The sequence below is a fragment of the Rutidosis leptorrhynchoides genome, chromosome 8 (genome assembly GCF_046630445.1).
Source record: "Rutidosis leptorrhynchoides isolate AG116_Rl617_1_P2 chromosome 8, CSIRO_AGI_Rlap_v1, whole genome shotgun sequence".
Taxonomy (NCBI): domain Eukaryota; kingdom Viridiplantae; phylum Streptophyta; class Magnoliopsida; order Asterales; family Asteraceae; genus Rutidosis; species Rutidosis leptorrhynchoides.
This window is the reverse complement of record NC_092340.1, coordinates 273354990-273382525: the sequence shown is the minus strand read 5'-3', so window position 1 is coordinate 273382525 and position 27536 is coordinate 273354990.

Here is a 27536-nt window from a genome sequence, read left to right as displayed (position 1 = left end):
ACACAAGTAATCGAAACTACATTATATTATTGAATGATCGAAGCCGAATATGCCCCTTTTTGCTTGGTAGCCTAAGAATTAGGGAACATCACTAATTTTAAGAATTAGTGCACGCCTAATTGACGCGAATCCTAAAGATAGATCTATTGGGCCTAACGAGCCCCATCCAAAGTACCGGATGCTTTAGTACTTCGAAACCATTTTTATCATGTCCGAAGGATTTCCCGGAATGATAGGGGATATTCTTATATGCATCTTGTTAATGTCGGTTACCAGGTGTTCACCATTTGAATGATTTTTGTCTCTATGCATGGGACGTATATTTATGAGAACTGGAAATGAAATTCTTGTGGTCTATTAAAATGATGAAAATGAATGATTATGATAAACTAATGAATTCACTAACCTTTTGGTTGACACTTTAAAGCATGTTTATTCTCAGGTGTTAAAGAAATATTCCGCTGTGCATTTGATAATTTTAAAAATATTACTTGGAGTCATTCATGGTATATTTCAAAAGACGTTGCATTCAAGTTGTTGAGTTCAGTAGAGATTATTATTAAGTAAATGACAGATTAGGTCATTTATAGTTGGACATTATGAAATGGTATGCATGCCTTTTAATTTTCGATGTAAAGAGAGTTTATCTTTTAAAAACGAATGCAATGTCTGAAAAATGTATCATATAGAGGTCAAATACCTCGCGATGTAATCAACTATTGAGAATCGTTTATAATGTATATGAACGAGTCCTTTAATTTGGTATCAGAGCGGTGGTCTTAGCGAACCAGGTCTGCATTAGTGTGTCTAATTGATAAGTCGTTAGGATGCATTAGTGAGTCTGGACTTCGACCGTATCTGCATGTCAAAAGTTTTGCTTATCATTTCTAGTCGGAAATCATCTGCTTATCATCCTTAGGAAATTACCTGCTTATCATTATTAGTCTAGACACGTCTTGCTACATTAATTGCATGAGTGGTGTATAGACAAAATTCATATCTTACCGTATCTGCTAAATCATATCTTATCGTATCTGTTACTTTAAACTTTGCCTGACATATCCCGCAAATTCCTCTGTAATCTACGAAATCTTTTGATCTATATATATAGATATCCTATGTAAATAGAATACCACCCGATAGCCAAAAAATCATTTCATATCGAAAAATCCTTTATTCAATCGTATGAAATGGAATTCATCATTAGTTCAAATTCCTCGGATTCTGAAATGGAATCCCACTCAAGCTCCGAAAGCAGTGTCACCGGAATGGATAAACCAATCAGTCTTCACCTATTCTGGATGAATTGGGGATGGGTTTGTTGCCTCCTCAATCATTGGAGACAAGAAGAAGGCGATCCTTTCCATCCACCACATTTCCCTCTTGACGAAGAACCTGAAGCACTTACCGGCGAACCTGTTGAAACACCATTTTCTCGCTCATTTCCAGAGTATCTCGTCACGATTATATATTACATCAAATTTTAGATTTTATTTATCCGCTCGTCCGAACCGACAATCACCCCGGTGTAATAGAAGAAGTCAACGAGCTTCGCGCTCGGGTAGTGGCTTTGGAGAATATGGTGCAGAGATTACAAACACCAGCAGCAGCACCAGCAGCAGCACCAGTACCACCATCATCAACGCCAACAGTACCATTACCGCCTCCAACCACAACCGCGTCGTAAACCTCAACTTCACAATCTGTCCCACGAGCATCAACGTCATACGCACCATAGATACCAAGGAGTACCAACAACAATAACTGACGAAGTATTAATTCAGAACTTTATTGGAGAAACATTCCGCGGTGATTATGTAATTTCTAAAGTCTTAGAGATTATCTAATCTAGCACTAACCATAAAGCAGTTAAGCGAACCAAAATGATAGAAGGAAGAGTAGAAACCCTGACAAAAATGGTGTGTGATTAACCAGCTAAACTTGTTTTACCAACAGCATCAATAGTACCGTCAGCATCACCAGCATCGTCAGTACAGTCAACATCAGAATCAACAACATCTATAACATCACAAACTCCGTCAGTTCAAGAATCACTGTGGACATCATTACAAATCAATAGCGCGTATATTGTATCAGCGAGTTATGATGAATTAACTAATTTCCTCTGAAGAAAATATATGTATATTATATATATATATATATATATATTTTGAAAATAAAATAAATAAATCTTTCCGTACTAAGCTATTGTGTGTGAATCTTAACTATTCGGTTAATTCATATTACAAATATGCAATAATGTACGTCCTTCGCCCGCAACTTCACCATCGTTAACTACAATCTCTGTCTCAATTCAACAAATTTCAATTCATAATAAATCAAGTATATATTTGATTTTACACTTTCATCATCGATGAACCCGAAACTTTTCAGATAACATCATTCGTACTTTGCGAAGTTCACAAGAATTTAACGAAAACCAACATCACGCCTCAACAAATAACGAAGTATTGATTCATAATTTCAATATTATTAAAGAAATACTTATGTAATCTCTAAAGCCTTCAAGGGATTATTCAATTCTAGTTCCAACTGTAAATCGAATGAGTTTAATTTAGTATTAACTCATTAAAATCTATGTTACATCTGAAGAGAATATACACATATATATTTTCATAAAGACTGTAATAAAATTCTTTTGTACAAAATATTAATTGTGAAATTTTTTTAACGGGTAGGTAATACCCGAGATATATATATATATATATATATATATATATATATATATATATATATATATATATATATATATATATTCACAATTTATATGTTACATTCTTCGAATCTGATTAAGAAAATTATCAACTATACTCCCTACTTTCACAATAATATACATTCGTTCATAGAAATCAAAACAACCATACTCATTCAAACTCAATTACATATTCTGATTTTGAAACCTCAGAATTCAATTCAATATATAACCAGTACCATCACTTTTTGATTCCTACATCTTTCGAAGCTATACTTTGACTTCAAAACTGTGTTAGAACATCAAATGTATATTAACGATTACAATCTGTGTTCAAACCCTTCGAAAATTTCTGAAGGCACTTCAATTAATGAGCAATCGAGATGATGATCCAACCACATATTACCCACAGTTATGTACTTAAAAAGCTCTCGAAACCAAAGTCATAGTTCAACACATATCTGTGTCATATCCTTTAGCATTTATTAGCAAAAATAACTTTGCAATTTCTTTTCAAAATAGCAAATTCTATCACAGCTCCAGCAAGACAACTTCGATTTTTCATTTGGAGTAGCCTTATCATAATCTTGATATATAGGTTACCCTTTCCCCATTGTTACCGGGGAACCTTTCATATCTCGCCACATTAGCAGTAAACTTATCAACAACTGTAATGATCTGAGATTTTTCTGAAAAGTCATTATATTTATTAAAAACCCCATCATTTACTCATCTGCCTCTTGTAACGAGAATTGTCATATGAATCATTGGGAATTAGTAATCAGTATTTTGAAATCTCGCAGCATGTTGACGCCAACAGTTATACATATAACGTCTATCTCCAAGGCATACATACTTCGAATGTGAAGTTTCTGAAAAACACCTTGAATTGTGAACTAGTTCTTGAAATGCTGACGAAGCAGCAACAACTGTAAACGATCTTAACAATAAAAAGTTTAATGATAATGAAGAAGTGTGCTGGTAAAACGCAGAAAAAGAGAAGTCTTGGAATCGGAAACCGGATGGAGCGAAGTATGAAGGATGCTGTGGACAAATCACAAAGACTGAACCTGCCTTCAAAGAATCCAAATGATTCAGTACCTGCTGAAGTCATTAACGAATACCTTGCTCCTGACTCTAAACCCCTGCGGACAATATTCTTCATCATCCTCTGATATTAGAAATTCTAAGATATCATCGTATCTTTCATTATAAATATCCTCCATATTTCTGAAGATATTTTTATAATTATTCTTATCTGAAATCATTTATCTCCTAAAATTATCTTTGTTACATCATAAAAGAAACTATTTTAGTTTCTAAATTCTGAAACCTTCGAGTTTAAAATAAGAATATTTTTGAAGTAATGTTGGGAACTGAAGCATGAATTATTATAATATATTGACACTTGATCAACGTGATTATATTACAGTAAGTCATGCTGAGTTTCTAAATGGAACGTGATGATTCACAGACCATACCGTCATCATGTGCCATGTTACACGACTCTTGTATTCTACTTAATCTCTAAAATATCAAGAAAATAATTCTTGATGATTCGGCTTTTTTCGAGGTATTCTGGTAATTTGACAAGTTAAGATCGTGCCATTACAATTTCCTTCCTTGAACATTAACAATGTTCATTTCGAAATTCATATCTGCGAATTCTGTACCATTACAAGCGATGCTTAATTACAAGAAGAAGAAACGAAAGGACAAAGCTCCGAAACAGAAATTGGGGTATAAATCGCAGCAAATAAAAAAAGCATTAACTGGAGATGACAATGATTATGGGAACAGAAGCAGGGACATCAAAATATAAGAGAAGATATAAAACCCAACAACCACCCAGAAATTATAAATTGTATATATCAATACATATAGCAATATAAAGACACGGGAGAACTAAAAACACTATAAAACCAAGTGTATAGTAGAAGTAAATAGATTCTTCTGGCTGTAGATGAAAAAGAAGAATGACCGATATGAAGGTTAGGAATATATCAAGAAGCAGAACTGGATGGAGCATATTGATGAATACTTTAAAGTATGAGTTAGAAATAATGGAAGGTGTGAGTTAAAAGGAAATAAAGGAGGTGGATTTATAGTAAAATATCCGACAAAGAAATCAAAACAGATGATCGCATTTAAAGCAGATCCTAATTCCCTTGATTATCGAAGAATCAGATCCTAATACGAAGATTTTCTCCAAATCTCTTGAACTTGGAAATCAATCCTATCTACGTCAAAAGATATAATGAATCTATACCTACTCAATTCACTCTTTTGGTGATAGCTTCACTCGTACTCTTCACAAAAATCAAATGGTTTTATCCATATTACTCAATGATGTTAAAACCCTAATCCTCAGCTTGTATGCGTCATGAAAACATACTTATTGTCAGCCATGACCATCCCAATCAAATTTCGGGACGAAATTTCTTTAACGGGTAGGTACTGTGACAACCCGGAAATTTTCGACCAAATTTAAACTTTAATCCTTATATATTCCCGACACGATATGTAGTGACCCGAACTTTTCCATGTTTATATATATTAATTGAGATTGATATTTACATGATTAAATGTTTCCAACATGTTAAGCAATCAAACTTGTTAAGACTTGATTAATTGAAATATGTTTCATATAGACAATTGACCACCCAAGTTGACCGGCGATTCACAAACGTTAAAACTTGTAAAAATGACATGACGATATATATATGGATATACATATGGTTAACATGAGATTATGATAAGTAAGTATCTCCATAAGTATATTAACAATGAGTTATATACATATAAACAAGACTACTAACTTAAGGATTTCGAAACGAGACATATATGTAACGATTATCGTTGTAACGACATTTAAATGTATATATATCATATTAAGATATATTAATATATCATAATATCATGATAATATAATAATTTAACATCTCATTAGATATAATAAACAATGGGTTAACAACATTAATTGAGATCGTTAACTTAAAGGTTTCAAAACAACACTTACATGTAACGACTAACGATGACTTAACGACTCAGTTAAAATGTATATACATGTAGTGTATTTAGATGTATTAAAATACTTTTGGAAGACTTCAAGACATATATCAAAACACTCATACTTAACGAAAATGGTTACAGTTACTTTCCCATTCTTTTCTTTCATCAAGAATTCTAGTCGTATTTTTACCCATATTATACACAGCTTCAAAACGTACTTACTATGGGTATATACCAATAGGAACTAGCATGGAATTCCACTCTTGATTATGTCATGTATAACTAATCAATTTTAACTTCTACCATGAGCTAGTCAACTAACTAGAACTCCTTTTAACCCCACTCACCACTCACCAATTACCACTCATCATTCACTCCATTTCACTTCCAATTCTCTTTCTAATTCTCTCTCAACACACACACACACTATTATGAACGTATTTTTCCAGTAGTTAATCATCATCTTCATCAAAAATCACTTCAAGAATCAAGCTATAATCATCATAAGAAGAACACTTCAAAAATCCCATCAAGTTTACTAATTTACTTCCAAGCTTTCTAATCATCTAAGATCAAGAAACCTTTGTTATATACAGTAGGTTATCTTTCTTATTCAAGGTAATATTCATATTCAAACTTTGATTCAATTTCTATAACTATAAACTATCTTAATTCGAGTAAAAATCTTACTTGAACTTGTTTTTGTGTCATGATCCTACTTCAAGAACTTTCAAGCCATCCAAGATCCTTTGAAGCTAGATCATTTCTTGTCACTTCCAGTAGTTTTACCTACTAAACTTGAGGTAGTAATGATGTTCATAACATCATTCGATTCATATATATAAAACTATCTTATTCGAAGGTTTAAACTCGTAATCACTAGAACATAGTTTAGTTAATTCTAAACTTGTTCGCAAACAAAAGTTAATCCTTCTAACTTGACTTTTAAAATTAACTACACACATGTTCTATATCTATATGATATGCTAACTTAATTATTTAAAACCTGGAAACACGAAAAACACCGTAAAACCAGATTTACGCCGTCGTAGTAACACCGCGGGCTGTTTTGGGTTAGTTAATTAAAAACTATGATAAAATTTGATTTAAAAGTTGTTATTCTGAGAAAATGATTTTTATTATGAACATGAAACTATATCCAAAAATTATGGTTAAACTCAAAGTGAAAGTATGTTTTCTAAAATGGTCATCTAGACGTCGTTCTTTCGACTAAAATGACTACCTTTATAAAAACGACTTGTAACTTATTTTTCCGACTATAAACCTATACTTTTCTGTTTAGATTCATAAAATAGAGTTCAATATGAAACCATAGCAATTTGATTAACTCAAAACGGATTTAAAATGAAGAAGTTATGGGTAAAACAAGATTGGATAATTTTTCTCATTTTAGCTACGTGAAAATTGGTAACAAATCTATTCCAACCATAACTTAATCAACTTGTATTGTATATTATGTAATCTTGAGATACCATAGACACGTATACAATGTTTCGACCTATCATGTCGACACATCTATATATATTTCGAAACAACCATAGACACTCTATATGTGAATGTTGGAGTTAGCTATACAGGGTTGAGGTTGATTCCAAAATATATATAGTTTGAGTTGTGATCAATACTGAGATACGTATACACTGGGTCGTGGATTGATTCAAGATAATATTTATCGATTTATTTCTGTACATCTAACTGTGGACAACTAGTTGTAGGTTACTAACGAGGACAGCTGACTTAATAAACTTAAAACATCAAAATATATTAAAAGTGTTGTAAATATATTTTAAACATACTTTGATATATATGTATATATTGTTATAGGTTCGTGAATCAATCAGTGGCCAAGTCTTACTTCCCGACGAAGTAAAAATCTGTGAAAGTGAGTTATAGTCCCACTCTTAAAATCTAATATTTTTGGGATGAGAATACATGCAGGTTTTATAAATGATTTACAAAATAGACACAAGTACGTGAAACTACATTCTATGGTTGAATTATCGAAATCGAATATGCCCCTTTTTATTAAGTCTGGTAATCTAAGAATTAGGGAACAGACACCCTAATTGACGCGAATCCTAAAGATAGATCTATTGGGCCTAACAAACCCCATCCAAAGTACCGGATGCTTTAGTACTTCGAAATTTATATCATATCCGAAGGGTGTCCCGGAATGATGGGGATATTCTTATATATGCATCTTGTTAATGTCGGTTACCAGGTGTTCACCATATGAATGATTTTTATCTCTATGTATGGGATGTGTATTGAAATATGAAATCTTGTGGTCTATTGTTACGATTTGATATATATAGGTTAAACCTATAACTCACCAACATTTTTGTTGACGTTTAAAGCATGTTTATTCTCAGGTGAATATTAAGAGCTTCCGCTGTTGCATACTAAAATAAGGACAAGATTTGGAGTCCATGTTTGGATGATATTGTGTAAAAACTGCATTCAAGAAACTGATTTCGATGTAACATATTTGTATTGTAAACCATTATGTAATGGTCGTGTGTAAACAGGATATTTTAGATTATCATTATTTGATAATCTAGGTAAAGCTTTTTAAACCTTTATTTATGAAATAAAGGTTATGGTTTGTTTTAAAAATGAATGCAGGCTTTGAAAAACGTCTCATATAGAGGTCAAAACCTCGCAACGAAATCAATTAATATGGAACGTTTTTAATCAATAAGAACGGGACATTTCAGTTGGTATCCGAGCGTTGGTCTTAGAGAACCAGAATTTTGCATTAGTGTGTCTTATCGAGTTTGTTAGGATGCATTAGTGAGTCTGGACTTCGACCGTGTTTACTTGAAAAATGATTGCTTAACAAATTTTGTTGGAATCTATATATTTTTAACATGTGAATATTATGTGATATATTAATCTCTTAACGCGTTTGATATTATGTGATAGATGTCTACCTCTAGAACAAGTCCCATTGACTCACCTAATAATAATGAAGAGTCAAATGTAAATTGGAATAATTCGTAGACTGATTCACAAGTTCCCGAAGAGGAACCGGAAGAAGAGTCGGAACCGGAAGAAGAATCAGAACCGGAAGAGGAGGAACCGGATGAAGAAATAGAACCGGTGGGGGAAATAATAAAACGGTCAAGTAAAAGAAAATCCTCAACCAACCGACCAAGGTTAATTATGGTCAATGGTGTTTCCGCCAAGGAAGCAAAATATTGGGAGGATTACCAATTCTCCGATGAATCGGATTCCGACGAGAATTCCGATGATGTTATAGAAATTACCCCAACTGAATTTAAAAAGGCAAAAGAAAATAATAAGGGAAAGGGCATAAAAATTGAGAAATCTAATTCCAACCCCGATGAACTTTATATGTATCGTCAACCCCCGAAGTCCTTAAGTTGTAACAATGACCCGGGAACCTCTAAACCACCAGATTTTTCTAAACCAATGTGGAAAATTACGGCTCGTATTAGGGGAACATCATATATCCCTAGAAACTTGGCAAAACGAACCAAAACCGAAGAAGAAGAAATAAGCGAGTCGGAATAAGATAGTTGTATTCGTGTGGTGTAATATATGTAATATAGTGTGCTTATGCTTTATGATATATGTAAAAATTGCTTGTATTAATAAGTATTTTTTTTTATGAATCTAACTCTTGTCTATTTTACAGTATAAAAACACAAAATGGATAGACAACCCAATATTTTAAGAGACCTACCCGGAGACATGATTGATGAAATCTTGTCTAGAGTCGGTCAGAATTCTTCGGCACAACTATTTAAGGCGAGATCAGTTTGTAAGACATTCGAAGAACGTTCCAAGAATGCCTTGGTTTATAAAAGGCTTTCGTTCGAAAGATGGGGGATATCACATTGGGAAATCCATAAGTTACGATGTGTTTACTTTGACGCATATATTGCGGGGAACCCAAATGCTATTTTACGCAATGGGTTAAGAAATTATTTTGACTCAATATATCCGAATATTGGACTTCGTGGTTTAGAAAAAGCGGCTAACATGCAACATAAAGAAGCATGTTATGCTTACGGATTAGTAATGTTCGCTTCTCACCGAAGTGAGAACAAGAACATCGGGCTACAACTATTAAACAAAACGTTCCCACAAGTGACGGAGTCGGTAATTGGGGTAAGAAATGAGGTTTTTAGATTGTTACGGGACTGTTGGACATTACGTAACCCTCGTCCCTTTGACGACGTTACAACACGCTGTCTTATCAACGGCTATAACGGTTATGTTCCACAAGACCAAGGATGGGAAGTAATCCTAGTAAAACCAGAATGCATGACTTGTTTCTGGACGTATGAATTACGTATCTTTATTGCCTTTGCTGAACGACTTGTGTACTAGCTAGAATTATCTTCACAACCATCTTGTATCAAATTTATTGTGTGCTATATTTCATGCTATATGTAAAATAAGCGGTATTGTAAGTTTGTAAAATATTGTGTAAAAGTTTGAACGCGAAATATTATTATAATCAGTTTTTCATATAGAATTGTAGTAGTTGAATTGTATATTAGCTACTAAGTATGAACTTAACGGGTAGGTACTACCCGAATTTAAACTTATAAAACGCTAATATGAAGAAAAAGCTTTTATAAATGAGTTCATATTATGCTACGAAATACTATTAACTACTCTTAATATTCTGTATGATTAACTTGTTCCATTTGACTATTTTGAAGGAAATGGCACCGACTACTCGACACACCGTGAATATGAATGAAGAGGAATTCTGTACTTTTCTAGCTTCAAACATAGCCGCAGTACAGGCTGCGCTACATACCAACAATAACCTTGGATCTAGCAGTACAGGAAATCGTGTAGGATGCACCTTCAAAGAATTCACTGCCTGCAAACCTTTGGAATTTGATGGAACCGAAGGACCGATCGGATTGAAACGGTGGACCGAGAAGGTCGAATCGGTGTTTGCCATAAGTAAGTGTACTGAAGAGGACAAAGTGAATTACGCTACGCATACCTTCACAGGTTCTGCGTTAACATGGTGGAATACCTATCTAGAGCAAGTGGGACAAGACGATGCGTACGCACTACCGTGGTCAGCATTCAAGCACTTGATGAACGAGAAGTACCGTCCCAGAACCGAGGTCAATAAGCTCAAGACAGAACTTAGAGGGTTACGAACCCAAGGATTTGATATTACCACGTACGAAAGACGATTCACAGAATTGTGCCTATTGTGTCCGGGAGCATTCGAAGATGAGGAAGAGAAGATCGACGCGTCTGTGAAAGGATTACCGGAAAGAATCCAAGAAGATATAAGTTCACACGAGCCCGCCTCCATACAACAGGCATGTAGAATGGCTCACAAACTAGTGAACCAGATTGAAGAAAGAATTAAAGAACAGACTGCTGAAGAGGCCAATGTAAAGCAAGTCAAAAGAAAGTGGGAGGAAAACGGTGATAAGAATCACCAATACAACAACAACAGCAATTACAACAATAATCGCAACAATTATCCCAGCAATCGCAACATCAATCGCAACTACAACAAACGGCCCAACAACAACAACAACAACAACAACAACAACAACAATAACAACAGCAGCAACTACAACAATCATCCCAACAACAATAATAACCGCAACAACAACAACAATCAGAAGCAGCTATGCCAAAGGTGTGAAAAGTATCACTCGGGGTTCTGCACCAAATTTTGCAACAAGTGTAAAAGAAATGGTCATAGCGCGGCAAAGTGTGAGGTCTACGGACCAGGGGTTAATAGAACGAAAGGAACAAATGGTGTCGGAACGAGTAATGGCGGAGCAAGTAGTGTCGGAGCAAGTTATGCCAATGTAGTTTGTTATAAATGTGGAAAACCGGGCCACATCATTAGAAATTGCCCGAACCAGGAGAACACGAATGGACAAGGCCGCGGAAGAGTTTTCAATATTAATGCGGCAGAGGCACAGGAAGACCCGGAGCTTGTTACGGGTACGTTTCTTATTGACAATAAATCTGCTTACGTTTTATTTGATTCGGGTGCGGATAGAAGCTATATGAGTAGAGATTTTTGTGCTAAATTAAGTTGTCCATTGACGCCTTTGGATAGTAAATTTTTACTCGAATTAGCAAATGGTAAATTAATTTCAGCAGATAATATATGTCGGAATCGAGAAATTAAACTGGTTAGCGAAACATTTAAGATTGATTTGATACCAGTAGAGTTAGGGAGTTTTGATGTGATAATCGGTATGGACTAGTTGAAAGAAGTGAAAGCAGAGATCGTTTGTTACAAAAATGCAATTCGCATTATACGAGAAAAAGGAAAACCCTTAATGGTGTACGGAGAAAAGGGCAACACGAAGTTACATCTTATTAGTAATTTGAAGGCACAAAAACTAATAAGAAAAGGTTGCTATGCTGTTCTAGCACACGTCGAGAAAGTACAAACTGAAGAAAAGAGCATCAATGATGTTCCCATTGCAAAAGAATTTCCCGATGTATTTCCGAAAGAATTACCGGGATTACCCCCACATCGATCCGTGAAATTTCAAATAGATCTTGTACCAGGAGCTGCACCAATAGCTCGTGCTCCTTACAGACTCGCACCCAGCGAGATGAAAGAACTGCAAAGCCAATTACAAGAACTTTTAGAGCGTGGTTTCATTCGACCAAGCACATCACCGTGGGGAGCTCCTGTTTTGTTTGTCAAGAAGAAAGATGGTACATTCAGGTTGTGTATCGACTACCGAGAGTTGAACAAACTTACCATCAAGAACCGCTACCCACTACCGAGAATCGATGACTTATTTGATCAACTACAAGGCTCATCTGTTTATTCAAAGAATGACTTACGTTCCGGGTATCATCAGATGCGGGTGAAAGAAGATGATATTCCAAAGACTGCTTTCAGAACACGTTACGGTCATTACGAGTTTATGGTCATGCCGTTTTGTTTAACTAATGCACCAGCTGTGTTCATGGACCTTATGAACCGAGTGTGTGGACCATACCTTGACAAGTTTGTCATTGTTTTCATTGATGACATACTTATTTACTCAAAGAATGACCAAGAACACGGTGAACATTTGAGAAAGGTGTTAGAAGTATTGAGGAAGGAAGAATTGTACGCTAAGTTTTCAAAGTGTGCATTTTGGTTGGAAGAAGTTTAATTCCTCGGTCACATAGTGAACAAAGAAGGTATTAAGGTGGATCCGGCAAAGATAGAAACTGTTGAAAAGTGGGAAACCCCGAAAACTCCGAAACACATACGCCAGTTTTTAGGACTAGCTGGTTACTACAGAAGGTTCATCCAAGACTTTTCCAGAATAGCAAAACCCTTGACTGCATTAACGCATAAAGGGAAGAAATTTGAATGGAATGATGAACAAGAGAAAGCGTTTCAGTTATTGAAGAAAAAGCTAACTACGGCACCTATATTGTCATTGCCTGAAGGGAATGATGATTTTGTGATTTATTGTGACGCATCAAAGCAAGGTCTCGGTTGTGTATTAATGCAACGAACGAAGGTGATTGCTTATGCGTCTAGACAATTGAAGATTCACGAAAAAAATTATACGACGCATGATTTGGAATTAGGCGCGGTTGTTTTTGCATTAAAGACTTGGAGGCACTACTTATATGGGGTCAAAAGTATTATATATACCGACCACAAAAGTCTTCAACACATATTTAATCAGAAACAACTGAATATGAGGCAGCGTAGGTGGATTGAATTATTGAATGATTACGACTTTGAGATTCGTTACCACCCGGGGAAGGCAAATGTGGTAGCCGATGCCTTGAGCAGGAAGGACAGAGAACCCATTCGAGTAAAATCTATGAATATAATGATTCATAATAACCTTACTACTCAAATAAAGGAGGCGCAACAAGGAGTTTTAAAAGAGAGAAATTTAAAGGATGAAATACCCAAAGGATCGGAGAAACATCTTAATATTCGGGAAGACGGAACCCGGTATAGGGCTGAAAGGATTTGGGTACCAAAATTTGGAGATATGAGAGAAATGGTACTTAGAGAAGCTCATAAAACCAGATACTCAATACATCCTGGAACGGGGAAGATGTACAAGGATCTCAGGAAATATTTTTGGTGGCCGGGTATGAAAGCCGATGTTGCTAAATACGTAGGAGAATGTTTGACGTGTTCTAAGGTCAAAGCTGAGCATCAGAAACCATCAGGTCTACTTCAACAACCCGAAATCCCGGAATGGAAATGGGAAAACATTACCATGGATTTCATCACTAAATTGCCAAGGACTGCAAGTGGTTTTGATACTATTTGGGTAATAGTTGATCATCTCACCAAATCAGCACATTTCCTGCCAATAAGAGAAGATGACAAGATGGAGAAGTTAGCACGACTGTATTTGAAGGAAGTCGTCTCCAGACATGGAATACCAATCTCTATTATCTCTGATAAGGATGGCAGATTTATTTCAAGATTCTGGCAGACATTACAGCAAGCATTAGGAACTCGTCTAGACATGAGTACTGCCTATCATCCACAAACCGATGGGCAGAGCGAAAGGACGATACAAACGCTTGAAGACATGCTACGAGCATGTGTTATTGATTTCGGAAACAGTTGGGATCGACATCTACCGTTAGCAGAATTTTCCTACAACAACAGCTACCATTCAAGCATTGAGATGGCGCCGTTTGAAGCACTTTATGGTAGAAAGTGCAGGTCTCCGATTTGTTGAAGTGAAGTGGGGGATAGACAGATTACGGGTCCAGAGATTATACAAGAAACTACCGAGAAGATCATCCAAATTCAACAACGGTTGAAAACCGCCCAAAGTCGACAAAAGAGCTACGCTGACATTAAAAGAAAAGATATAGAATTTGAAATTGGAGAGATGGTCATGCTTAAAGTTGCACCTTGGAAAGGCGTTGTTTGATTTGGTAAACGAGGGAAATTAAATCCAAGGTATATTGGACCATTCAAGATTATTGATCGTGTCGGACCAGTAGCTTACCGACTTGAGTTACCTCAACAACTCGCGGCTGTACATAACACTTTCCACGTCTCGAATTTGAAGAAATGTTTTACTAAAGAAGATCTCACTATTCCGTTAGATGAAATCCAAATCAACGAAAAACTCCAATTCATCGAAGAACCCGTCGAAATAATGGATCGTGAGGTTAAAAGACTTAAGCAAAACAAGATACCAATTGTTAAGGTTCGATGGAATGCTCGTAGAGGACCCGAGTTCACCTGGGAGCTTGAAGATCAGATGAAGAAGAAATACCCGCATCTATTTCCAGAAGATTCGTCAACACCTTCAACAGCTTAAAATTTCGGGATGAAATTTATTTAACGGGTCGGTACTGTAGTGACCCGAACTTTTCCATGTTTATATATATTAATTGAGATTGATATTTACATGATTAAATGTTTCCAACATGTTAAGCAATCAAACTTGTTAAGACTTGATTAATTGAAATATGTTTCATATAGACAATTGACCACCCAAGTTGACCGGCGATTCACGAACGTTAAAACTTGTAAAAATGACATGACGATATATATATGGATATACATATGGTTAACATGAGATTATGATAAGTAAGTATCTCCATAAGTATATTAACAATGAGTTATATACATATAAACAAGACTACTAACTTAAGGATTTCGAAAAGAGACATATATGTAACGATTATCGTTGTAACGACATTTAAATGTATATATATCATATTAAGATATATTAATATATCATAATATCATGATAATATAATAATTTAACATCTCATTATATATAATAAACAATGGGTTAACAACATTAATTGAGATCGTTAACTTAAAGGTTTCAAAACAACACTTACATGTAACGACTAACGATGACTTAACGACTCAGTTAAAATGTATATACATGTAGTGTATTTAGATGTATTAAAATACTTTTGGAAGACTTCAAGACATATATCAAAACACTCATACTTAACGAAAATGGTTACAGTTACTTTCCCATTCTTTTCTTTCATCAAGAATTCTAGTCGTATTTTTACCCGTATTATACACAGCTTCAAAACGTACTTACTATGGGTATATACCAATAGGAACTAGCATGGAATTCCACTCTTGATTATGTCATGTATAACTAATCAATTTTAACTTCTACCATGAGCTAGTCAACTAACTAGAACTCCTTTTAACCCCACTCACCACTCACCAATTACCACTCATCATTCACTCCATTTCACTTCCAATTCTCTTTCTAATTCTCTCTCAACACACACACACTATTATGAACGTATTTTTCCAGCAGTTAATCATCATCTTCATCAAAAATCACTTCAAGAATCAAGCTATAATCATCATAAGAAGAACACTTCAAGAACACTTCAAAAATCCCATCAAGTTTACTAATTTACTTCCAAGCTTTCTAATCATCTAAGATCAAGAAACCTTTGTTATATACAGTAGGTTATCTTTCTTATTCAAGGTAATATTCATATTCAAACTTTGATTCAATTTCTATAACTATAAACTATCTTAATTCGAGTAAAAATCTTACTTGAACTTGTTTTTGTGTCATGATCCTACTTCAAGAACTTTCAAGCCATCCAAGATCCTTTGAAGCTAGATCATTTCTTGTCACTTTCAGTAGGTTTACCTACTAAACTTGAGGTAGTAATGATGTTCATAACATCATTCGATTCATATATATAAAACTATCTTATTCGAAGGTTTAAACTCGTAATCACTAGAACATAGTTTAGTTAATTCTAAACTTGTTCGCAAACAAAAGTTAATCCTTCTAACTTGACTTTTAAAATTAACTACACACATTTTCTATATCTATATGATATGCTAACTTAATGATTTAAAACCTGGAAACACGAAAAACACCGTAAAACCAGATTTACGCCGTCGTACTAACACCGCGGGCTGTTTTGGGTTAGTTAATTAAAAACTATGATAAACTTTGATTTAAAAGTTGTTATTCTGATAAAATGATTTTTATTATGAACATGAAACTATATCCAAAAATTATGGTTAAACTCAAAGTGGAAGTATGTTTTCTAAAATGGTCATCTAGACGTCGTTCTTTCGACTGAAATTACTACCTTTACAAAAACGACTTGTAACTTATTTTTCCGACTATAAACCTATACTTTTCTGTTTAGATTCATAAAATAGAGTTCAATATGAAATCATAGCAATTTGATTCACTCAAAACGGATTTAAAATGAAGAAGTTATGGGTAAAACAAGATTGGATAATTTTTCTCATTTTAGCTACGTGAAAATTGGTAACAAATCTATTCCAACCATAACTTAATCAACTTGTATTGTATATTATGTAATCTTGAGATACCATAGACACGTATACAATGTTTCGACCTATCATGTCGACACATCTATATATATTTCGGAACAACCATAGACACTCTATATGTGAATGTTGGAGTTAGCTATACAGGGTTGAGGTTAATTCCAAAATATATATAGTTTGAGTTGTGATCAATACTGAGATACGTATACACTGGGTCGTGGATTGATTCAAGATAATATTTATCGATTTATTTCTGTACATCTAACTGTGGACAACTAGTTGTAGGTTACTAACGAGGACAGCTGACTTAATAAACTTAAAACATCAAAATATATTAAAAGTGTTGTAAATATATTTTAAACATACTTTGATATATATGTATATATTGTTATAGGTTCGTGAATCAACCAGTGGCCAAGACTTACTTCCCGACGAAGTAAAAATCTGTGAAAGTGAGTTATAGTCCCACTCTTAAAATCTAATATTTTTGGGATGAGAATACATGCAGGTTTTATAAATGATTTACAAAATAGACACAAGTACGTGAAACTACATTCTATGGTTGAATTATCGAAATCGAATATGCCCCTTTTTATTAAGTCTGGTAATCTAAGAATTAGGGAACAGACACCCTAATTGACGCGAATCCTAAACATAGATCTATTGGGCCTAACAAACCCCATCCAAAGTACCGGATGCTTTAGTACTTCGAAATTTATATCATATCCGAAGGGTGTCCTGGAATGATGGGGATATTCTTATATATGCATCTTGTTAATGTCGGTTACCAGGTGTTCACCATATGAATGATTTTTATCTCTATGTATAGGATGTGTATTGAAATATGAAATCTTGTGGTCTATTGTTACGATTTGATATATATAGGTTAAACCTATAACTCACCAACATTTTTGTTGACGTTTAAAGCATGTTTATTCTCAGGTGAATATTAAGAGATTCCGCTGTTGCATACTAAAATAAGGACAAGATTTGGAGTCCATGTTTGTATGATATTGTGTAAAAACTGCATTCAAGAAACTGATTTCGATGTAACATATTTGTATTGTAAACCATTATGTAATGGTCGTGTGTAAACAGGATATTTTAGATTATCATTATTTGATAATCTACGTAAAGCTTTTTAAACCTTTATTTATGAAATAAAGGTTATGGTTTCTTTTAAAAATGAATGCAGGCTTTGAAAAACGTCTCATATAGAGGTCAAAACCTCGCAACGAAATCAATTAATATGGAACGTTTTTAATCAATAAGAACGGGACATTTCACGATAAGCAAATTTTGTAAGTTGAATCTCAAGAATTTTTAAACTGTGTTCATACATTCATTTAACCTCGACCAAATTCCAAAGATTCACGAACCATTATAGGAACGGATATGATTATATATGTATATGTGTATATATATATATATTATAACTTGAAACGTAAAAAAAATATTAGGTTTAACTTTACATAATTGTATCTGCTTAAAAATAGTTATCGATGGAATTAAAAGATAATATCGAATGATTAGTTTATCAGATACATTGTATGATTAGGAGTCTCTGTTGAGAGGTCCACTTTGATTTAAGAAATCTATTTTTTTTTAACAGTATTCGGAATAATTGTTAAAGTGAATTACAAGTAAAAACAAAAGTGTCAATTAACGGGAATTAGACAAGGGTTAGTGGAGACTCCTGTTTGATTTTCAATAAGCTTTACAATAAATTTTCTCGTGACTATTGATAGGTTAATTACTATGCTTTAATAATATTTTATCATGAAGAGTAAATAATTAAGTTAATGTTCGTTGGCAAGATAAAACCATTTGTCATATTAAGATGATTTCATACGTATATTTATCCATTTGACCTAACCCTACAACTCATGATTAAACTGGAAGTTAAAACCTTAAAACCTGATATGATTCATATATGATTTTACGAAAATGTCTTTTCGATATAATAGACTTTTTAAGAACATCATATGACATAACAACTTCTACTATTATAACCTTTGTAATAAAATGATTTTTGAATATAAAATAATTATGATTATTAAAATGTTTTATGAACGTTTGTATATAAATGAACTATATCAATTTTAAAATTTAAAATACAAATGTTACGAAATAGTAATTTTTAATATTTAAACGATTTCTAAATATATAAGTTTTGAATGACATTGGTTTTGAAAAACTATATTAAGTAAATAGTTCAAATTTATATTTCAAAATGAAAATAAAAATATATATAATTTAGTCATAAAACGTCCTGATTTAAACTAATATATTTTGACAAACAACGAGCCATTGATTTATAGAAGCAAATGACCACAACACTCAATTTTATAAGTTACATTTATCATAAGATAATTTTTTTGATGAGTAAGTCAAGTTATTAATAAGAGTACACGTCGCGTAACGTAAAAGGCTAGTTTTCTAAGCGTACGAAAATGCGTTCGAAAAACCGGAACCGGTACTTAAGTCGAGGGTCAAGGTACAACACATCGGTGTAAAAATTAAAAATCAACTATGTACGAGAATATAATATAATATTTAATTAATTCTAAAGATTAAATATATTATATATTAAATAATATTTATATATATATATATATACTCGTGCATTTTGTGATTTTGTGAGCTGGAGTATGTAACAACGAGTGTCGACAGGTTTTATTGGTCGAATGGAGGCTGCCAAGAGGAGCCATGCGATTGCATGGCCCTAAGACACACTAATCATGCGATCGCATAGTGATGGAAGTCAGGCCAACTCTTTATAGTTCGAACGAATTCATTTTGCACACACACATATCACTCAATATCTCTCTATCTAAGATATTACTCCGTTTGTATTTATTTATTTTATTTATTATTATTATTAATAAAGATTAATATTATTAATCTAAAAATATTATGAGTAGTATTATTATTATTATTATTATTATTATTATTATTATTATTATTATTATTATTATTATTATGTATTATACATAAAATATTACGACAAGAGGTACGCGCGAGCTATTACAACATGGGTTTTATGAGTGGGATATGGCTAAGGAAATTATGGGTTACAACTATGGAGGTTATGGGAATGGTTCATGGGTATTCTTGTGAGGTCAAATTAGTATTTATCGTCTCCGTTGTGTCTACGTACCTTTCCTGCAATATTGAATCTCAATATTGATACGTGAGCACTCATAACTTAATTTTTTTATATTATTAGTGTATCCCTGACTAGTGCTCGGGTATATAGGATTATGCATGCTTGTACTTTTGATATTGCCCTTAGATAGGTTATGTTGAATCTTGAATTAGTTACCTATGCGATTAAAATAAAGTATAAGATATGCATGTCGTTGGAAAGCTAACGAAAAATTAAGAACTTTTCATTTAGATATCGAATGGTTTCGATGAACGGATTAGAAGTTATAGTCAATTGAATTTTTGTATTATTATTAAAAATGATTATTATTATCGTCGTTATTATCATCGTTATAGTTTTATCTTATTATTATTATTATTATCTTTATCAATAAAAAGATTTATCATTAAAATAATTATTAGTATTATCGTTAATAATGTTATAGTAATTATCATTATTAGTATTATTGTAATTAAAACTAATATTAGTAACACCTAATTATTTTGATTACTATTATTATCATTATTATGAACACGATATAAAAGACGATTAAAAGCTATTAAACGAAACGATTAGGAAATAATGAGTATGAGTATCACGATGAAATTAAAATATTGTAAGATATTGATTTAGATAAAACTATCGTTCTTAGTATTTTTATCATTACTATTATTGAATGTATCGTTAGAATTGAAACTATCATTTTAACAAAGATTATCATTTTAAATGAAATGTCATTGTTATTATAAAATATCATTATTATTATCATTTTAAATAAAATTATTATTTTAAAGTTAATATTAAAAGGTATCGTAAATATTAAAGTTATTATAATTAGAATTATCATAATATCAATTTGAGTAAATATAAATATTGATATTTTTTTATTAATAGAATAATAATAATTATTATTATTATTATTACAAAATAATACAACTTTTACTTATTATTATCATCAATCTTATTATATCAAATAAATATGTAATACAAATAATATAATTATCTTAATAAGATTTATCATAATATTTTTATGAACTTTATAAATTTTATTACTTAAGATATATAAAAGTATATTTTTTTTATATAAAGTATTATTTATTAATAAATGAACTATATTATTTACTTTAATAAATCTTTTAAAAATATTTAAAAATATAAAACGACGATATTTAAACTATATAATAACCATGTATAAATTTTGGAAATCATTTTAAGTCAAATTGACTTTTGTCGACTTTTTGCATACTAGACTCGAGCATTAGGATTGTGGTACACTATGACTTGACCTAATTTTTTAGACAAATATTGACCAACATATAAATATATATAATTAATTTAGGTTCGTGAATCCGAGGCCAACCTTGCACTTGTTCAATGACGTTATATGTATTTTTACTACGAAATACAGTATGGTGAGTTTCATTTGCCTTTTTTACCCTTTATATTTTTGGGGTGAGAATACATGCGAAACTTTTATAAATGTTTTACGAAATAGACACAAGTAATCGAAACTACATTATATGGTTGAATGATCGAAGCCGAATATGCCCCTTTTTGCTTGGTAGCCTAAGAATTAGGGAACATCACTAATTTTGAGAATTAGTGCACGCCTAATTGACGCGAATCCTAAAGATAGATCTATTGGGCCTAACGAACCCCATCCAAAGTACCGGATGCTTTAGTACTTCGAAATCGTTTTTATCATGTCCAAAGGATTTCCCGGAATGATAGGGGATATTCTTATATGCATCTTGTTAATGTCGGTTACCAGGTGTTCACCATATGAATGATTTTTGTCTCTATGCATGGGACATATATTTATGAGAACTGGAAATGAAATTCTTGTGGTCTATTAAAAGATGGAAATGAATGATTATGATAAACTAATGAACTCACTAACCTTTTGGTTGACACTTTAAGCATGTTTATTCTCATGTGTTAAAGAAATCTTCCGCTGTACATTTGCTCATTTTAAAGATATTACTTGGAGTCATTCATGGCATATTTCAAAAGACGTTGCATTCAAGTTGTTGAGTTCAGTAGAGATTATTATTAAGTAAATGACAGATTAGGTCATTTATAGTTGGAAATTATGAAATAGTATGCATGCCTATTAATTTTCGATGTAAAGAGAGTTTATCTTTTAAAAACGAATGCAATGTCTGAAAAATGTATCATATAGAGGTCAAATACCTCGCGATGTAATTAACTATTGAGAATCGTTTATAATGTATATGAACGGGTCCTTTCACCGGTGGCCATTCACTTTAAAAATATCGCCCTTCCAGTTCACCATTTCAATTGTACCATAAGGGTACACCTTTCTAACAACAAATGGTCCCGACCATCAGGACTTAAGCTTTCCTGGTGATAACTTGAAACAGGCATTGTAAACAAGGACACGATCTCCTTCCATGAATTCCTTTGGATTTTTCTATCTCTTGTCGTGCCATTGTTTGGTTTTTTCTTTATAAATTAGAGAGTTGTCATAGGCTTCAAGCCTCAACTCATCTAATTCATTTAACTGGGTCAAACGTAATCGACCTGCCTCTTGGTAATCCAAATTACATGCCCTTAGCGCCCTATGTGCTTTGTGTTCAATCTCCAAAGGGAGATGGCATGCTTTTTCATATACCATACGGAAAGGAGTTGTTCCAATAGGTGTTTTGTAGGCCATGCGAAATGCCCACAATGCATCATTTAACTTAACTGACCTCTCTTTTGGATTCGCACCAACGGTCTTTTCAAGTGTGCGTTTTAACGACCGATTTGTATTTTCCACTTGCCCACTTGTTTGGGGATGATAGGATGTTGAAATTTTATGGATCATTCCATATCTTTTCAACACCTTTTCTAATTGCTTATTGCAAAAGTGGGTGCCTCGGTCACTGATAAGGGCTTTTGGTGTGCCAAACCTTGAGAAAAGTTCCATCAAAAAGGTTACTACAACTCGGCCATCATTTGTTGGTAGAGGTTTTGCCTCCGCCCATTTAGAAACATAGTCTATGGCAACAAGTATGTAGAGGTAAGAATGAGACTTTGGAAAGGACCCCATAAAGTCAATTCCCCCAACATCTAACACCTCGCATACTTGGATGCTTTGTTGAGGCATTTCATCCTGTTTAGTGATTTGACCGGCCCGTTGGCATGCATCACAAGCCTTACAAACAGTGTAGGCATCTTTGAATATTGTAGTCCAATGGAAACCGACCTCGTAAACTTTCCTCCCCTTGATTTGGGGACCAAAGTGCCCACCTATTGGACCAAGGTGACAATCAAGCAGAATTTCAGCGCATTCCTTCCCCGAAACACACCTGCGAATAAATCCATCCACACATTGCCTAAATAGATAAGGGTCTTCCCAAAAATAGTATTTTAGGTCAGTAAAGAATTTCTTTCTTTTCTGATGTGACCAACCGGTTTCTAGGTACCCCCCAAAAATGTAATTGGCGAAATCAACATACCACGGGTCTTCCACCTTCTCTACTCGCATGAGATATTCATCGGGAAAATCATCTCTAATACTCGATTCATGGAGTACTTCAAGATTGGGATTTTCAAGTCTAGAAAGATGGTCAGCAGCGAGATTTTCGGCACCTTTCTTGTCCTTAATCTCGATATCAAATTCTTGCAAAAGCAAGACCCATCTTAGCAATCGAGGTTTTGCATCCGGCTTAGAGAAAAGGTATTTCAATGCCGAATGATCGGTGAAGACAATTGTCTTCGATAGGACAAGATATGATCGGAATTTGTCAAAAGAAAAGATGATAGCAAGGAGCTCTTTTTCCGTGGTTGTGTAGTTCAATTGAGCTCCTTGTAAAGTCTTACTTGCATAATAAATGGGTTGAAAACGTTTCTCAACCCGTTGGCCCAAAACTGAACCAACTGCAATGCATCGCACATTAGCTCGAATGGTAGTGACCAATTTGGAGCTATGATTATTGGTGCGTTGATAAGTTTTTGTTTTAAAACGTTGAATGTCTTAGTGCATTCACTTGTGAAAACAAAGGGTGCATCTTTTTCGAGAAGTTTATTCAATGGCGTTGCAATTTTTGAAAAATCTTTAATAAATCGCCGGTAAAACCCGGCATGCCCCAGAAAACTTCTCACACCCTTCACATTTGAAGGAGGTGGAAGGTTGGCAATGACATCAACCTTTGCTGGATCCACCTAAATACCAACCCTTGAGATTTTGTGCCCCAATACAATGCCTTCTTTAACCATAAAGTGGCATTTTTCCAAATTTAGCACTAAGTTTGATTTCTCACACCTAATTAACATTTTCTCCAAATTTAGAAGGCATGAATCGAAAGTGTCACCGAAGACTGAAAAGTCATCCATGAACACTTCCATGCATTCTTCAATCATATCGTGGAAAATGGCCATCATGCACCTTTGGAATGTTGCGGGAGCATTACATAGACCAAAGGGCATTCAGCGGTATGAAAAGGTGCCATAGGGACACGTGAAGGTAGTCTTTTCTTGATCCTCGGGGGAGAGGGGAATTTGAAAGTACCCCGAAAAACCATCTAGGAAACAATAAAAGCTATTTCCTGCTAGTCTCTCTAACATTTGATCAATGAATGGTAGCGGAAAATGGTCTTTTCTTGTGGCATCGTTTAGCTTACGATAATCTATACAAACTGGCCACCCCGTGACAGTTCGTGTTGTGATAAGCTCGTCTTTATCATTGGTGATAATAGTTATACTACCCTTTTTAGGAACATAATGGACCGGGCTTATCTACGGACTGTCTGAGATTGGGTAGATTAGACCTGCATCTAGCAATTTAATGATTTCCTTCTTGACAATATCTTGCATATGAGGATTTAGTCTCCTTTGACGTTGCACCACTGGTTTGGAATTTTCTTCCATCAAGATCTTGTGCATGCAATAAGAAGGACTAATTCCTTTCATATCATGGATTTTTCATGCAATGGCCGGTCTGTGGGCCTGTAACAAGAAAACAAGACGTTCTTTTTCATGTTTAGAAAGAAGTGAGGAAATAATTACAGGAAGCTTCGAATCTTCCTGAAGGAAAGCGTACTCAAAATGATCAGGGAGTGGCTTAAGCTCCAAAATTGGAGGTTCCTCATTTGAGGGTTTACTCCGGTACTCGCTATCTTTGTTCAGTTATTCTATCTCCTCCTCAGTTGGTTCATACCCATTTGCCATCAAAATGGCCATCACATCCATTTCTTCAACGGAAAATTCTTCATCTCCACTCGCCAAATCGTATACACCTGTTTCATTCGATTCGGGAAATTCCTACAAGAACTCATAATGCGAATCTATGCTTTGCATAAAATAACAAGTATCATCTGAAGATTCATGATATTTTAATGACTTTTCAATTGCAAAAGTCGCACTAGCTTCACCAATTCTAAGTGTCAACTGCTTGTCATAAACATCAATGACACATCTAGCAGTATTCAAAAATGGTCGACCCAAAATAATTGGTATTCTTTCATCAACTTCCATGTCTAAAACCACAAAGTCTGTCAGAAAAATCAGAATCCCGGTCTTAACTAACAAATTCTCTATTATTCCTCGAGGGAATTTTATAGAGCGGTCAGCTAGTTGAATAGCCATTCGTGTGGTCTTGAGTTCCCCAGGGGCTAATTTAAGGTAAATCAAATAGGGCATTAAATTGATACTAGCCCCCAAATCGGCCAATGCCCTCATACAGTCGAGGTCACCCATTAGACATGGAATAGTAAAACAACCTGGATCCTGAAGCTTTTCAGGAAGTGTGTTGGACACCAGCGCTGAGCATCTAGCATTTAAAGTGACTGATGAAACGCTTTCCATCTTCTTGCGGTTAGTAAGTAAGTCTTTTAAGAACTTAGCATACTTGGGCATACCTGAAATCACATCAATAAAAGGCATATTTATGTTAATTTGTTTAAACATATCTAGAAATTTTAACCTTTCGGCTTCGAGCCTTTCTTGTTGTTGCTTTCTTGGGTATGGGAGCGGTGGTTGATATGGATTCACTACGGGTTTCTCCCGTTCTTCCTTCTCAACCACTTGTTCCGGCTCCTTAATCGGTTCGTCATTTTTGTTCAATGGAACACTGAAATCAGAATCTTCGGGCATTTTTGGAGCTTCGTATGCTAGACCACTCCGTGTGGTGATAACATTGGCGTGTTCATTTCGGGGGTTCTTATTAGTATCGCCTGGTAAACTCCCTGGTTTTCTTTCACTAAGTAAACTAGCTAAACCACTCATTTGCTTCTCCAAATTCTGAATTGCAGCTTGTTGGTTTTTAAATTGGTGTTCGTTCTTCTCGTTTGTTTGGCTTATATTGGTGACAAGATGGGACTGAGATGCAATTAACTTCTCCAATAAACTCTCCATATTTGACTTTTTCTCTTCTTGTTGGGGTTTTTGATAAAACCCGGAGTTTGTTGTTGGAACCCACTACTTGACCCTGGTTGGTAATTGGAATTTTGACCTTGAGGGTTGTAGGGTTTGTTGAAGTTTCGGTTAAATTGGGCTCTTCCTTGAAATTGATTATTATTTCTTTGGCTTATGAAAGCCACTTCTTCTTTTTGAGCCATTGTTAAACCAGCATTACAATCTTTTCCTAGATGGAGACCATGTAAGACGCAAATATTTATTGTACATAAGGTATTTATGGTGTACGATGCGTGTATGAAGTGTACGATGCACGTACGTGTTGCTTGCTCGAACGTCGAAGGAAACTGAACGTTGTCTGAAGTGACAAGGTGTGTACGTATCTTTTCAACCATAAATAAATTTTGTGTTGATGTTTCAAAGCATTACCATTGGAAAGAAAATATTATTACGTTTCCAACGATATTTGATTCATCGAAAACGGAGCTACGGTCAAAAAGTTATGGCCAAAACAAGAAACTGAAAACTGACCTGAAGGTTGGAGCGGCGCTCCACCTTATGGAGCGGCGCTCCGATCCCGTCTGATGCAATTTTCAGCTTTTTTAAAAGATTTAAATGAGGGGTACTTTGGTCTTTTCACTAGGGGTCAGTTTGGGGTCATCAAAACTGATCCATTGATCGTTGTGTATCACATTTCACCCACACAAACACTCTCTTCAAACCCTAGTGAGAGAAACCCACTTTTAGTGAGAGAGAGCTTGATTTGGAGAAGAAGGAGTTGGATTCTCACCAAAGCTCGGGTTTTAAAGTTGTTCTACTCGTCAACGGCATCATTTTGGTGGTATTGGTAAGTTCAAACTCCGAATTACATTTGTTAGATTTGATATTCAAGTTAGGGTTTGAGTTTGATTTGTAGTGAAACCCTCTTAGATGATGAAATGGGTTTATGGTGACTAGTTATTCTTGTCACTTGGCGGGTTTTGGGTTGGTTGACAATTTGG